This window comes from Phyllobates terribilis, unplaced genomic scaffold (assembly GCF_046119375.1).
Source record: "Phyllobates terribilis strain yellow unplaced genomic scaffold, ASM4611937v1 Scaffold_2__4_contigs__length_985480577, whole genome shotgun sequence".
Lineage (NCBI taxonomy): Eukaryota > Metazoa > Chordata > Amphibia > Anura > Dendrobatidae > Phyllobates > Phyllobates terribilis.
Genome location: NW_027362762.1, coordinates 627838247 through 627852988, shown reverse-complemented (window position 1 = coordinate 627852988; position 14742 = coordinate 627838247). Strand labels below are relative to the sequence as shown.

Sequence of the window (14742 nt, the reverse complement as noted above, 5' to 3'; positions counted from 1 at the left end):
TGCTCCATCTCACGCTTCCATCCGGCGATGGTGTCACGCTGGGCCTTCTCCATCCTCCGGCCCAGGTCTTCCATCCCGGAGCGGAGGAACTCCGAGTCCTCCTGGGGCAGCTTTGCCACGAGCTCCTCCAGGGTGTATGGTGCTTCAGACTGCAGCATGTCGCTGGCTGGGGCTCTGGTGCTGCCATCCTCCATCTTCTCCACCGGGTGTGATCTGTCTAGACTGATCCAGACCACACCCTGTCTCCCAGTTTTCTTCTCTCCCCTCCCCTGTTGGGGGCGGTCCCAGGGCAATTTGCTGCGGTCCCATGGCAGCCTGCTGTCGGTCACCTTCAGGGTCAGCCCCCCCACCTTGATGGACACACTGGCATACATGACCATTGCTGTTTGGGGTGGGCTCCACTGTTGGCGCCATACTGGGACCTGGCCCACGATGGGAGGTGGTTTCTTGTCATCTTTTAGCATGCACATAATGGTGCCCGTTCTTCTGGGGCGGGCGCCACATTCAGTACAGTGAAACAGTCTCTAGGCGTGCTATACCCGGTGATAACGGGTTGGTTGCATATACTGCCGACTACGCCAAAGTTGACGCGCCCCCTGGGCCATGGGGGTACCCGGAGCCGGGCCTTGTAGATGCCGGGGGTTGTAGTCACCGTGGCGGTGGCCAGGTCCGTGACCCAGGACGGTCAAACCAAGGTAGTAGTCTATGTGCACAAATATTAATGTCCGACTACGCCACCTGTGGATTGCGGTCATCGGTAACCGCCGCTGCGGGGCAGTCCGCTGAAGCTGGTGGTATGTGCAGCTAGGTGATGTGACTCCCCACAGGTGGAGTGTAGCTTCAGGGCAGTGTGTGTGGATGATGGTGGTGGTAGTGCCGGGATCGGTAATAATAACACGGAGTCGTTGCAGTGCAGTCTCAGGGTCTTTACTCACAGTTCTTTCACTCCAAGTTATTATTGCAGGTTTATAACTTCCCGCGTCGTCCTGTGTTTACCGAGTAAGGGGCTCAGTCGACTCTCAGGTAGCTCTGGAGCATTTAGCAGGACCCCCTTCTGTGTGTCCTCTCTGGCCTCTCTCCTTGTACCTCACACCTAGCAGCACCTCTGTCCAGTGTCCTCGGGCCTTAGCGGGCGATGTATGTTCCGTCCCCTGAAACTATGTGGCTATAAGTAAGTGTATATTTGATTTTTTCTTTGAATGGGGCGAAAGTGGGGTGATTTAAACTTTTATATATTTTTTTTTTTTAAAAAAACATTTTTTTTTACTTTTCACTTGCTTCAATAGTTTCCATGGGAGAATAGAAGCTGTGATTATCTGATCGCCTGTGCTACACCCAGGCAATCATCAGATCGCTTGTGTGTAGCAGAAATGCTCACTTGCTTTGAGCGCCTACTGCTGGGCTAGGCTCATAGTATCCCGGCAATGACAACCACAGAGGTTTCCTGCAGACCCCGGATTGCCATGCTAACCCATCGGCGACCCATGATCATGTGACAAGGGCGCCAATGGGCAGGACTTATAACGTCCTTCTGCTGCGTCAGTTAGGGGCACATGACAGCTGTACAGATCAGCTGTCATGTCCCCGAAAAGGTTTGGGCTAGTCACCGGAGCCTGTTGCGTGTCCCCTAGGTCGTGGGGGTACCCGGAGTCAGGCCTTGTAGATGCTGGGGGTTGTAGTCACCGTGGCTGTGACCCGGTCCGTGACCCAGGGCTGTCAAACCAGACCCCCACCCGGCCTTTAAATCAAATTTGACAACGGTACCCTCTTCTCAGGGGCTGTGAGCGGCCTCGTTGGACTGACGGGCCCGGGTCTTCTCCTGCAGGTTCTGGGCCTCTAATCTCTCCCACCGCTTGCGCCGTGAACTGCGCTCCTTTTCAAAGTGAGCCAGCTGCTGGCTGCAGAACTCCTTGCGGCGGGCCGTGGCTGCCCTGGTCTCCTAGGAGAACCCCATTAGATCCTCCCCCGAGTGATCCCACTCGAATTGGGCCTCCTCCTCCGGTACCTGGGAAGTGGCGGCGGCGGCGGGCTGCAGAGCAGGCAGGAGCGAGGGCTGCTGGTCTTCCACCTCCGCGGACCAGTCCCACCGGCAACGTCGGTACACCCACTCAACGGGCGGGGGAGACGGCTCCTGCAGGGGACGCAGGAGCTGTCCGGGATCGCTGGTGCCCAGAGGTAGCGGCATTGAGGTCTCAGGGACGTGCAGGATTGGCGCGCCCGGGGTTTGCGGGGCTTGCTGCGGGGCCTGGAGAGGGCCGCTGCCAATCATGCCCGGGGTCAGAGGGCGCGACTTTGCACCTGGGCGCGGGCTGGTGGTAGTAGCGCCCGGGGCTGGAGGGCTTGATCTTGGGCCTGGGCGTGGGCTGGTGGTAGTAGCGCCCGGGGTCAGAGGATTTGGCTGCGTGAGCGGGCCGCCGCTGGTGGCGCCCGGGGCTGGAGGGCTTGGCGATGGGCCCAGCTGCGGGGGTAGGAGCGGGCTGGCGGTGGTAGCGCCCCAGAGCAGCGGCTCCACCAGGGAGCCCAGGAGCAGGTCGACGCTGGCAGCGCCCGGGACAGGGAGACTCCTCCTACCTGCTCCCGCGGCCGCTCCTACGTCTCTCGTCGCCTCCTGGCGCTGTTCGGGATCCGCGACGGCTGGGACACTGCCGGTGCTGGGCAGCGTTCTCTGCGGACGGTCCGCCATCCTCTACTCCATCTCACGCTTCCATCCGGTGATGGTGTCACGCTGGGCCTTCTCCATCCTCCGGCCCAGGTCTTCCATCCCGGAGCGGAGGAACTCCGAGTCCTCCTGGGGCAGCTTTGCCACGAGCTCCTCCAGGGTGTATGGTGCTTCAGACTGCAGCATGTCGCTGGCTGGGGCTCTGGTGCTGCCATCCTCCATCTTCTCCACCGGGTGTGATCTGTCTAGACTGATCCAGACCACACCCTGTCTCCCAGTTTTCTTCTCTCCCCTCCCCTGTTGGGGGCGGTCCCAGGGCAATTTGCTGCGGTCCCATGGCAGCCTGCTGTCGGTCACCTTCAGGGTCAGCCCCCCCACCTTGATGGACACACTGGCATACATGACCATTGCTGTTTGGGGTGGGCTCCACTGTTGGCGCCATACTGGGACCTGGCCCACGATGGGAGGTGGTTTCTTGTCGTCTTTTAGCACGCATATAATGGTGCCCGTTCTTCTGGGGCGGGTGCCACATTCAGTACAGTGAAACAGTCTCTAGGTGTGCTATACCCGGTGATAACGGGTTGGTTGCATATCCTGCCGACTACGCCAAAGTTGACGCGCCCCCTGGGCCATGGGGGTACCCAGAGCCGGGCCTTGTAGATGCCGGGGGTTGTAGTCACCGTGGCGGTGGCCAGGTCCGTGACCCAGGACGGTCAAACCAAGGTAGTAGTCTATGTGCACAAATATTAATGTCCGACTACGCCACCTGTGGATTGCGGTCATCGGTAACCGCCGCTGCGGGGCAGTCCGCTGAAGCTGGTGGTATGTGCAGCTAGGTGATGTGACTCCCCACAGGTGGAGTGTAGCTTCAGGGCAGTGTGTGTGGATGATGGTGGTGGTAGTGCCGGGATCGGTAATAATAACACGGAGTCGTTGCAGTGCAGTCTCAGGGTCTTTACTCACAGTTCTTTCACTCCAAGTTATTATTGCAGGTTTATAACTTCCCGCGTCGTCCTGTGTTTACCGAGTAAGGGGCTCAGTCGACTCTCAGGTAGCTCTGGAGCATTTAGCAGTACCCCCTTCTGTGTGACCTCTCTGGCCTCTCTCCTTGTACCTCACACCTAGCAGCACCTCTGTCCAGTGTCCTCGGGCCTTAACGGGCGATGTATGTTCCGTCCCCTGACCCTATGTGGCTACTTTCCTAGTGGCTGGTGTGGACGGCCTGCTGTACTTGAAGTGCTGCAGCCTCCGGTTCCCAGTTGAACCCTGTAGTCTCTGCTGGTTGGGGGACCCGGTTCCCCTTCTCCTGGCCTGACCCTCCTACCTCCCAGTAGCGGCGGACATACGGGTGGCTTGCTGCACGGCCCGTACCCCTAGGGTCCCCATCTCTCCTCGTCCTGGAGCCTTTCTGCTCCCCCTTTCCTCTCTTATCTCCTTCCTGGCTCAGGCCTCTTAACTAGGCCTGCCTGTGGAGCACAGCTTGTACAGAGCCTCTGCCCCCTGTCAGCACCTCAGTCTTACTGACTGGGCTGAACTCTCTTCACTCTCTACTCCCTGAACCAAAATGGTTCCTTACTTTTATACCTCCTGCTATCGTGCTCCCAGGAACTACGTCCTCCACCCATCCACTACCTAGTTCCCCCTCTCTAAGTGGTTCCTCCCCACTCCAGCCAGGGATCAGGGACACTTGTGTTCTCCCGTAGGAGCATTATCGCCCTGTCCCCCGGAAATGTGGTGTAGTGGATGTGGTTTAAGGGTCCTGAGCCATACTCCTTCCTTACCTGAGAGTGAGATACCACACCTCTGGATGAGATGCAATACCTCTGTGGCGACCGAACCCTCAGAGGCGCCACACCTGCGCCAAAGGGAGAGACACGACATGTGTCGTTCATGTATGGCAAATGTCGGAAAGGGGTTAAAAAACACTGTAGATTTGTTATTCCTAGCAATCTTATGTTGCACAGATTATTAGTTTGAGAAAGGGAAAAAAGCCAGCTCACCACAGTTGCCTAGTCCCTCCAGAGCACAGAATGAATGATGCTGCCGCCAATGATAATGAGATTATAGTAGAAGAAATCCAGCTCAACAGTATCATATCTTTAGCTTTATTTGTATAGTTTTGACCCCTTACTGACTGCCGATATGCCTTTTAATGGTGGCCATTAGGGGCCTTATTCTTCAGTGCCGCTTTTCATGGCACTGAAAAATAAGTGACTTGTACCCAAGCGGCCAAAAATCCCACGGGTAATAGCTGTATATGACAGCGGATAGCCTGTCCCGATCAGTTTTTGAACTAACAGGAGCCAATTAACCCCTTAAACAATGCTGTCAATCGCAACAGCAGCATCTAAATGGTTAAAAGGAGGTTAAAAGATCTCCTTTTACAGGATCGACCCCTGAAATCGTAATCCCAGGTGACGATCATTGCCATGGTACAGCGAGGTCATCTGATGACCCCAGGGTATGGTGGCCTGTTAGATCCTGTTAGAAGCAGGGACAGGCTGAGACAGTTTGACACTGACAGGTTTCTGGCACTGTTGTGCAATGCATGAGACCAGCAAAGACAAAAATATTCATGTTCCACAGTGGGATTCAGTGAAAAGTAAAAAAAAGTGAAATAAAATGTGTAAGAAAAAAAAAAACCACACAAAAGCATACACAAATATTGAAAACCCATTTTGCCACTGAAAACGCAGTGTTCGCATTACAACAAAAATAAACAAAAAAGTACACATAATTGGTACCCGATCTATAAAACTGTCACGACGTTTATTCCTTACGATGAACACTGTAAAAAAAATAATTAAAAATGTGTAAAAAATGACGCTTTTTCATCATACTTACACAAATAGTTGAATAAACTATCAAAAAGTCTTATGTAAAAAAAAAAGTGCTATAGATGAAAAGGCCAAGCCGTCCTGCAAAATACAAGCCCTAATATGGCTCATTAGGCAAAAAAATAAAAAAGTTACAGCTCTATTGCATATTACAAAATATGGTGATGCAAAAACAAATCAATTTTTGAAAAATATATTTTTTTAGTGTGCAAAAGTAGCAAAGAATAAAAAAAGATATAAATCAGGTATCATTAAAATCTTACAGACCCGAACAATAAATCGGTCTTATCACTTTTATCACATGGTGAATATATAAAAACAATAGCTGAATTGCTTATTTTTGTTTATCTTACGTCTGAAAAATCTGAATAAAATGCGATCAAAAAACATCATGTGCCCAAAAATTGTTCCAAAAAATCTGCAATTCGTTGCACAAAAAATAAGCCTTCGTAGAGCTTTGTATGCCAAAAAGTAAGAAACTTAACAGCTCTCAGAATATGCAATTTCTAAAAATTGTAAAAGAGCTTCCACTTTCTCAACGTTATGCAAGAAGCTGCATGAAACACCATACTAGCTGCCTACATGCGTAAAAGGTGCCAGACCAATAAAAGACGTTACATGCACTAATCTGCACACCTGTGCCCAGGCTAGGGGGATGTCAGTCCGTAGTAAGTGACTTTATGTTTGCTCCAAGCGGCAGTCTTTTTATCCGGAGTATCTGAGTAAGCGCCGCTGGCCGGGGTACTAGTGACACTACACTATAGACTTTTGGATTTATTCCTCACTTTATTCCACCTTTATAGTGTCATCCATCTTCTCCACAAATAGGTAGGCACAGTGGTTTTCATGCTTTTTGGCAGATAACATTTGCATATTCAATTTTTAGTTACATGACTCATTTCCATAGAGCCTGGGCACAGGTGTGCAAGTTAGCGCATGTAACTTTTTATTAGCTCTCAGAATATGGTGACTAAAAAAACAATTTTTTATAAAAAAAAAAACACATTTTTACTTTGTGATAGAAGCAAAACATAACAAATATATAACTTTTGTATTGCTGTAATCGCACCGACCTGAAAAATAAAGCCATCTTACCACTTATACCAAACGGTAATCCTGAGCTCTCCGCTGAGTGCTTACTTCGATGTTTCCATGTAAATCCCCAAAAATGTGATTTAGAGTAAACACTCAGATGGAACCACTCTTATGAGGCACATGGGGTTACTTTGGTGTCTGTTCTCTGTTCTGGCGGTGTCCCATCATTTAAGATGTCTTTATAGCACACAACTGTGGTCAACCACAGTTTTGTGAACGCCTAAAAAGATGGTTATCACTGGAACGGTAGCCAAACAGAGTCCAAACTGTCTCCATGTGCCTCATTACAGTGAGTGGTTCCTTTGGAAGTTTTGCTTGAATTGCATTTTTGTGGGAGTTATACGGAAACCCCGACGTAAGCGCTCAGCGCAGAACACTAGAATGTGATCCCAGCCTTATACTGAAAGCAGTCAAAAAATGTTATGTACCCCAAAATGTTACCAATTAAAACACTAACTTGTTCTGCACAGAACCAGACCCCATTCAGGTTCATTGTACAGTACAGACCAAAAGTTTGGACACACCTTCTCATTTAAAGACTTTTCTGTATTTTCATGACTATGAAAATTGTACATTCACACTGAAGGCATCAAAACTATGAATTAACACATGTGGAATTATATACTTAACAAAAAAGTGTGAAACAACTGAAAATATGTCTTATATTCTAGGTTCTTCAAAGTAGCCACCTTTTGCTTTGATGACTGCTTTGCACACTCTTGGCATTCTCTTGATGAGCTTCAAGAGGTAGTCACCGGAAATGGTTTTCACTTCACAGGTGTGCCCTGTCAGGTTTAATAAGTGGGATTTCTTGCCTTATAAATGGGGTTGGGACCATCAGTTGTGTTGTACAGAAGTCAGGTGGATATACAGCTGATAGTCCTACTGAATAGACTGTTAGAATTTGTATTATGGCAAGAAAAAAGCAGCTAAGTAAAGAAAAACGAGTGGCCATCATTACTTTAAGAAATGAAGGTCAGTCAGTGCGAAAAATTGGGAAAACTTTGAAAGTGTCCCCAAGTGCAATTGCAAAAACCATCAAGCGCTACAAAGAAACTGGCTCACATGAGGACCACCCCAGGAAAGGAAGACCAAGAGTCACCTCTGCTTCTGAGGATAAGTTTATCCGAGTCACCAGCCTCAGAAATTGCCGGTTAACAGCAGCTCAGATTAGAAACCAGGTCAATGCCACACAGAGTTCTAGCAGCAGACACATCTCTTCAACAACTATTAAGAGGAGACTTTGTGCAGCAGGCCTTCATGGTAAAATAGCTACTAGGAAACCACTGCTAAGGACAGGCAACAAGCAGAAGAGACTTGTTTGGGCTAAAGAACACAAGGAATGGACATTAGACCAGTGGAAATCTGTGCTTTGGTCTGATGAGTCCAAATTTGAGATCTATGGTTCCAACCACCGTGTCTTTGTGCGACGCAGAAAAGGTGAACGGATGGACTGAACATGCCTGGTTCCCACCATGAAGCATGGTGGAGGAGGTGTGATAGTGTGGGGGTGCTTTGCTGGTGACACTGTTGGGGATTTATTCAAAAATGAAGGCATACTGAACCAGCATGGCTAACACAGCATCTTGCAGCGGCATGCTATTCCATCCGGTTTGCGTTTAGTTGGACCATCATTTATTTTTCAACAGCACAATGACCCCAAACACACCTCCAGGCAGTGTAAGGGCTATTTGACCAAGAAGGAGAGTGATGGGGTGCTAAGCCAGATGACCTGGCCTCCACAGTCACCAGACCTGAACCCAATCGAGATGGTTTGGGGTGAGCTGGACCGCAGAGTGAGGGCAAGAGGGCCAACAAGTGCTAGGCATCTCTGGGAACTCCTTCAAGATTGTTGGAAGACCATATCCGGTGACTACCTCTTGAAGCTCATCAAGAGAATGTCAAGAGTGTGCAAAGCAGTCATCAAAGCAAAAGGTGGCTACTTTGAAGAACCTAGAATATAAGACATATTATCAGTTGTTTCACACTTTTTTGTTAATTATATAATTCCACATGTGTTAATTCATAGTTTTGATGCCTTCAGTGTGAATGTACAATTTTCATAGTCACGAAAATACAGAAAAATCTTTAAATGAGAAGGTGTGTCCAAACTTTTGATCTGTACTGTATGTCATTAGAAATATATAGTCATGGCCAAAAGTGTTGCACCAATTTTCTCTGAGAAATACTTCATTTTCTGGAACAACTTCAAGGATGCCAACACTTTTGGCCTTTACTGATTCTCATGTTACTGGTAAAACAGAGACTCTGGAAAAGTGAAATAGCTCCACCCCTTCAAAATCCTGTGAAATCTGCTCTCCGAAATCTAAATGCCCCCTCTTTCTGAGCCCCAATATGCCTACAATTGCAGTAAGTGGCCATATGTTTGGCATTATTGTAATGGGGAGAGCCCAATTAACAAATTACAGGGTGCATGTCTCCAGAAGCACAAATTGGGCACAATTGTGGGGGCGTTACAATATATGGCGGTTCTACACAGTAGGGGGGAACATAGGGGTACTAAATTGGCAGATTTCCAATTCTCCAGAAAAAAAGCATGGCATGGATGTGACAAAATAGCCATTGCAGCCATAGATGAATTCATAGTGAGGTGCAATTTCTACAATGGGGTCACTTTTGTATTTTTCTGCTGTTCTGCCAGTTTAAAGGTTCTGCAAATGTTGCCTGCAAACTATTCTAGCAAAATCTGTGTTTCAAAGGCGAAGTAGCACTTCTTATTACTCTGCCCTGACTTGTGGCCAAGCAGTAGTTTCTGACAACAAATAGGGCATCACCGCATTTGGGATTAAATGCGCAATAAATTGTAGGTTCCAATTTCACTTATTAACCCTTGTGTAACTGTCAAATTTCAGCACATAAAAAAAATTATATTTTTACCATGAAAATATTATATTTCCAAGTCAAAATGTTATAAAATATTGTCAGGTACTATCACAGGCATGTAAGGTGTGACAGACAGTCGCTCTGGATGCGGCTGTAGAAAGTCACTGCACTTGGCATTGCAGACGCCTTCTTGATCTTCTCATCCCAGTAATATAGTAATGTCCTTCTTCCTTTAGGACCCAGCAGCGACCTCCACCTTCTGCTGTTGATTGACACACCTTTGCTTGGTAGTTTAATAACTCTCAGTTTCTCCAGAGAGTCACCGGTGATAGTTCTATGTACCTCTGTGCAGGATTAGAGTAATAGCAGTCGGCTAGTTTCTTCTTTGGTGCCATTGGAGGACAGTTGGTGTTATCTCTCTGGTGTCTGCTCAAGCTAAGTGTATCCCCTTTGTTTGTTTACCTTGTTGTCTTTAGTTTGTAGTGGGGCCTGACCAGTGCTCACCCCGTCCACTCCCTATCTAGTGCCTAGCTCTAGGGACATTCAAGGATTAGGTTCCTGCTCATCGATAGGTGCGGAACCTATATAGGGACGATAGTGTAGGCAGGGTGCTATTAGATCTGCCTTGGGGTCTCCACTCCCCCTTTCTCTAGTTGTTGGGCTCCCTTCCCCCTCTTCCCATTGTTGTACACTAGTTCCTTCCCTCAACTTGCGTGACAGGCACCTTTGGGTTCAAAATACTCACTATATCCCTTGGCTATTTTTTTAAGCAGGCAAGTTTCCAATATGGGGTCACTTTTGAGAGTTTCTGCTTTTCTGACACCTTAGTGGCTCAGCTAATGGAGTCCACAATCTATTCAAATGGAATGCATTCTAAAAGCCAAAGCCATCTGATCCCCGCCGTGTGCTCAAACAGTAGTGTGCAACCACATATAGGGTACAGCCACATTCGGTAGAAATGCATAACAAATTATGGGGTTCATTGTCTCCTATTATCATTCGTGTAAATTATAAATTTGGTGCTAAAACAGTATTTTAGAGAAAAAAATGAATATTTTGTGTTTTCACATCTATTTGTTACAGTTTTGTGAATCACCTGTAGGTTAAAAATGCTCAGTACACCACAAGATAAATTCCTTCATGGGTCTAGTTTCCAAAATGGGTTCAATTGTTTGGGCTTTCTGCTGTTTTGGCATGTCAGGGGCTCTGCAATTGTGACATGGCATTCACAATCTATTCCAGACAAATTTATGCTCCAAAATTCAAATAGAGCTCTTTCCTTTCCATGTTCTACGATGTGCCCAAACAGCAGTTTTTGACCACATGTAGGGTATAATCGCGTTTGGGAGAAATTGTGTAACATGTCACGTCATTGGGTCTATTTTTTCCTACTATACATTATGTAAATTACAAATTTGGGGCTAAAATAATATTTTTGCAAAACAAAATAATTTAATTTTCATTTTCACATCCACATTTTAAAAAAATCTGTTAATCACCTACAGGTTCAACAAGTTCAACACAGACCTATATGAATTCTTTGATGGGTCTAGTCTAGTCCAAAATGGGGTCATTTGTGAGGGTTTGTAACGGTGCCCATGGTGGTAACCATGGGGGAGTGTCATGAGTCCAAAACCCCGGACCTTTACAGAAAAATTAAGAGTTCTAGGTGTGTGTATGTATGCTGACAGTGTTGCTATTGGTACCTTCTCCTCCAGGCTGGCCCCATTCCACTCCTCACCAGGTTCATTTGACTTCAAGACTAGGACACCAGCACATTCTTAAAAACAAGGCACTCTTTACTTGGCAACACACTTAAGTACATGAGTCTGCAGGCAGTAACTTCTTCTGTCTCATACAGAGGTGCATTTTTATTGGTTTCGGGTAATGGCACTTTACATGTGGATGGTAGTTAAGCAGAGCAAGTTAGACAAATCCTCATCTTCCCAGTGCAGTGTCAATATATTACGCTGTGAATCATGCACCCAAACAGCAGTCTATGATCTGTTAATGAGGGCCTCTCTTAGAGCCACTCCCCTCTACTGTGTCCTCAGCTGGGCTCACTTCTTCCTTTAATTCTCCCACTAATAAATTTAGCCAACTTGCCTGTTGAACTGGATCTCAATCGCCTCTAAAGTTCATTAATGATTCTTGCTGCCTTGTGCCTCTCAGCTCACACCACTCTAGTTTTCTTGCTATCCAGATCTCTGCACAATCTCTACTCTTCTCTTACTTCACTAACTTACTGAATGTTTCACTACCCAGAGATTCACAATCCTGCTCCCTACTATAGGTCGACCTTATAGTTAACCCTGACATTATTCCTGCTGTCTGTTGCTGAGCAGACTTAACCTATCAGCCAGTTCTGCACAGAAACAAAGAGGAGGATAATGACATCTTGTGGCTGTTTGTTAGTACTGCAGCCCACAAGGAAATTAACACTCATCACCACAAGAATCATAGAGTCATAGAATGTTAGAGTTGGAAGGGACCTCCAGGGTCATCGTGTCCAATCCTCTGCTCAATGCAGGATTCACTAAATCATCTCAGAGAAATGTTTGTCCAGCCTCTGATTGAAGACTTCCATTGAAGGAGAACTCACCACCTTTTTGTGGAAGCCTGTTTCACTCATTGATCACCCTCACTGTCAAAAAGTTTTTTTCTTATATATAATCTGTATCTTCTCCCATTCAGTTTCATTCCATTGCTTCTACGCTTCTTTGTGCAAATGAGAATAAACGTGATCCCTCTACATTGTGGCATCACTTCAGATATTTGTAGACAGCTATTAAGTCTCCTCTCAGTCTTCTCCTTTGCAAGCTAAACATTCCCAAATCCTCTAACTGTTTCTCATAGGACATGGTTTGCAGACCAGTCACCATCCTGGTCGCTCTTCTCTGAACTTACTCCAGTTTTTTTATGTCTTTTTTAAAATGTGGTGGCCAGAACTGGACACAGTATTCCAGATAAGGTCTGACCAAAGAGGAGTAGAGGAGGATAATTACTTCACATAATTACTTCACTCTATGCTTCTGTTAATGCAACCCAGAATTGTGTTTGCCTTTTTTGCTGCTGCATCACACTGTTGACTCATGTTCAGTCTGTGATCTATTAGTATACCCAAGTCTTTTTCACATGTGCTGTTTCTTAGCCCTGTTGCTCCCATTCTGTATATGCTTTTTTCATTTTTCTTCCCCAGATGTAGGAATTTGCATTTCTCCCTGTTAAAAACCAATCTATTAGATGCCGCCCACAGTTCCAGCTTGTTTAGGTTTTCTGGAATCCTCTCTCTTCTCTCTCTATCAGGTACAAAACATTATTCACATCTTACATATTATATGCCACAGTAGCATTGATGTCTTCAGGGGGGAACATGGCAGCTGGTCCATCTCCTCAAAGGTTTCTGCTGTTTTTGTACCTCAGTGGCTTTGCAAATTAGACATTGTGTCTTCAGTCTATTCCTGCAAAATTTATGTTTCAATTACCAAATGTCACTTCTTCCCTTCTGAGCCCTTCTTTGTGTCCAAACAGAACTTTTTGACTACAGGTGGGGTTTTGCTTAACTCAGAAAAAAGTGGGTAAGAAACTCTGAGGTTCACTTGTTTGTGTTATCTTTTGCAAAAGTGAAAAATTTGGGGCTAAAGCAACATTTTAGAGGATTTTTTTTTTGCCCTTGCATTAATTCAAGTCTGGTACCTGAAGAGTTAACAAATTTCTTGGTAGTAGTTTTGAAATATTTGAGGGCTGCGGTTTTTAAAATGGTATCATTTTTTGGGGAGTGTCCAAAAGGCCCCTCAAAGTCCACTTAAAGGGGTTGTGAACCATAAAGAATACAGTTAACCAACCAGAAAAGGTGAAAATAAATAGTTTAGTAGTTTATAGTGATTAAAAATTATGCTTCATTCAAATGATACTAAGCTTTTATTTTTTGAATTATGGTGTCATTCCATTACGTCCTGTAGTGGGCGATCAGCTGGTTGATTGATATAGAAGTATAGGCTTGACTGTATACAGTTGTGGTCAGAGGTTTTGAGGCTGGCACAAATTTTGGTAAATCACAAAGTTTGCTGCTTCAGTGTTTTTAGATCTTCTAGTCAGATGTTTCAATAATAAACATTTCATAAGTCTTTACACTTTTATTGATAAAAACTCAACATTGATCATTATTATTTAAGACTTCTGTACTTCATCCTGGTATGCTGGATATCAGCTTGAGGGCCAAATCCTGACTGATGAGTGATGAGTGAACCCAAACTTAAAAGTTTGAGGTTCGTACTGGACAGTTAGCATCCGGTGCTAAATGCCGAACACAGACTCCCAGAAGTCCGTTGCAATGTTCGGGAGAGCAAGCAAGGGAGAAAGGGTGAAAGGGAGAGAGGGAGACATGGAGAGAAAGAGAGACATATTCGTGTCCCCATTGTTTTTAATAGGTTTCGGGTTCTGGTCCAAGTTTGGGTACAGTTCTGGTACCCGAACCAAACTTTGGAATGAAGTTCGGGTCGAGTACCATAGCCCAAACTTCCATAGATCCGCTCATCCCTAATGACAACCGATTTGTGTCTAATCTTGGAATTTATCATATTTCTATGTTTTTTTTTGTCAATTGTGGGTAGAGATGAGCGTTGTTCTACTCGAACTGTTCGCCAATCTCAAATTCGAGCTGTTTTGGGCGGTGTTCGAGCCGTTCGGCGAACACGAACAATTTGAGAAAAATTCGGCTGTTCGAGGTTATGTTCGATAACTGTTCGTGCACCAAAATCATAACTGGATTTTTTTTCAGTAATGATGAAAATTAATGTTAATACGCAGTTTGAGTGTACAGCGGGGTGGGGGGAGGGGCTGGGGATGGATCTCTGCAGGAACAATGAAGATCTCCATTTTTTTTTCTCTTTCCCGCATTTGCAGTGGGGAGGTGCAATCTGTCAGCCTATCAGCAGCGCACACACGGAGAGAAGTGCTTTTTTTCACACAAGCAAGGGCATGTGTCATTGGCAGTGTATGTCACATGTCCTTGCCCTATAAGACCAAGCCATTTTCCCCGTCGCCACCATTTTCTCACTGCTGCAGCTGCGTGTTAGACGGCACCACTGTTGCTGTGTGCGCTATACCTTGTTAATTTCAAGCCAATTTTCGCACAAATATACAGATAGCTTGGGAGTAGGGAATAGATGTGATTGCAGTCCTTTTAAGGACTAGGTTACAGCATTTCCTACGACTTTTATCAGGGAGGTCTGTGCTCTTAAATAGATAGATTGTGGGAGTAAAGACTAATTGTAATTGGAGTCCTTTTCAGGACTAGGTTACATC

The 14742-nt window shown here is 46.1% G+C and overlaps 1 protein-coding gene across 3 annotated transcripts in view; it reads left to right on the top strand.

Annotated features, from left to right (window-relative positions):
* LOC141221874 (contactin-associated protein-like 5) overlaps positions 1-14742 on the top strand; it is a 1265469-nt gene that overhangs the window by 1192502 nt on the left and 58225 nt on the right. The gene's annotated exons all lie outside the window — the stretch shown is intronic.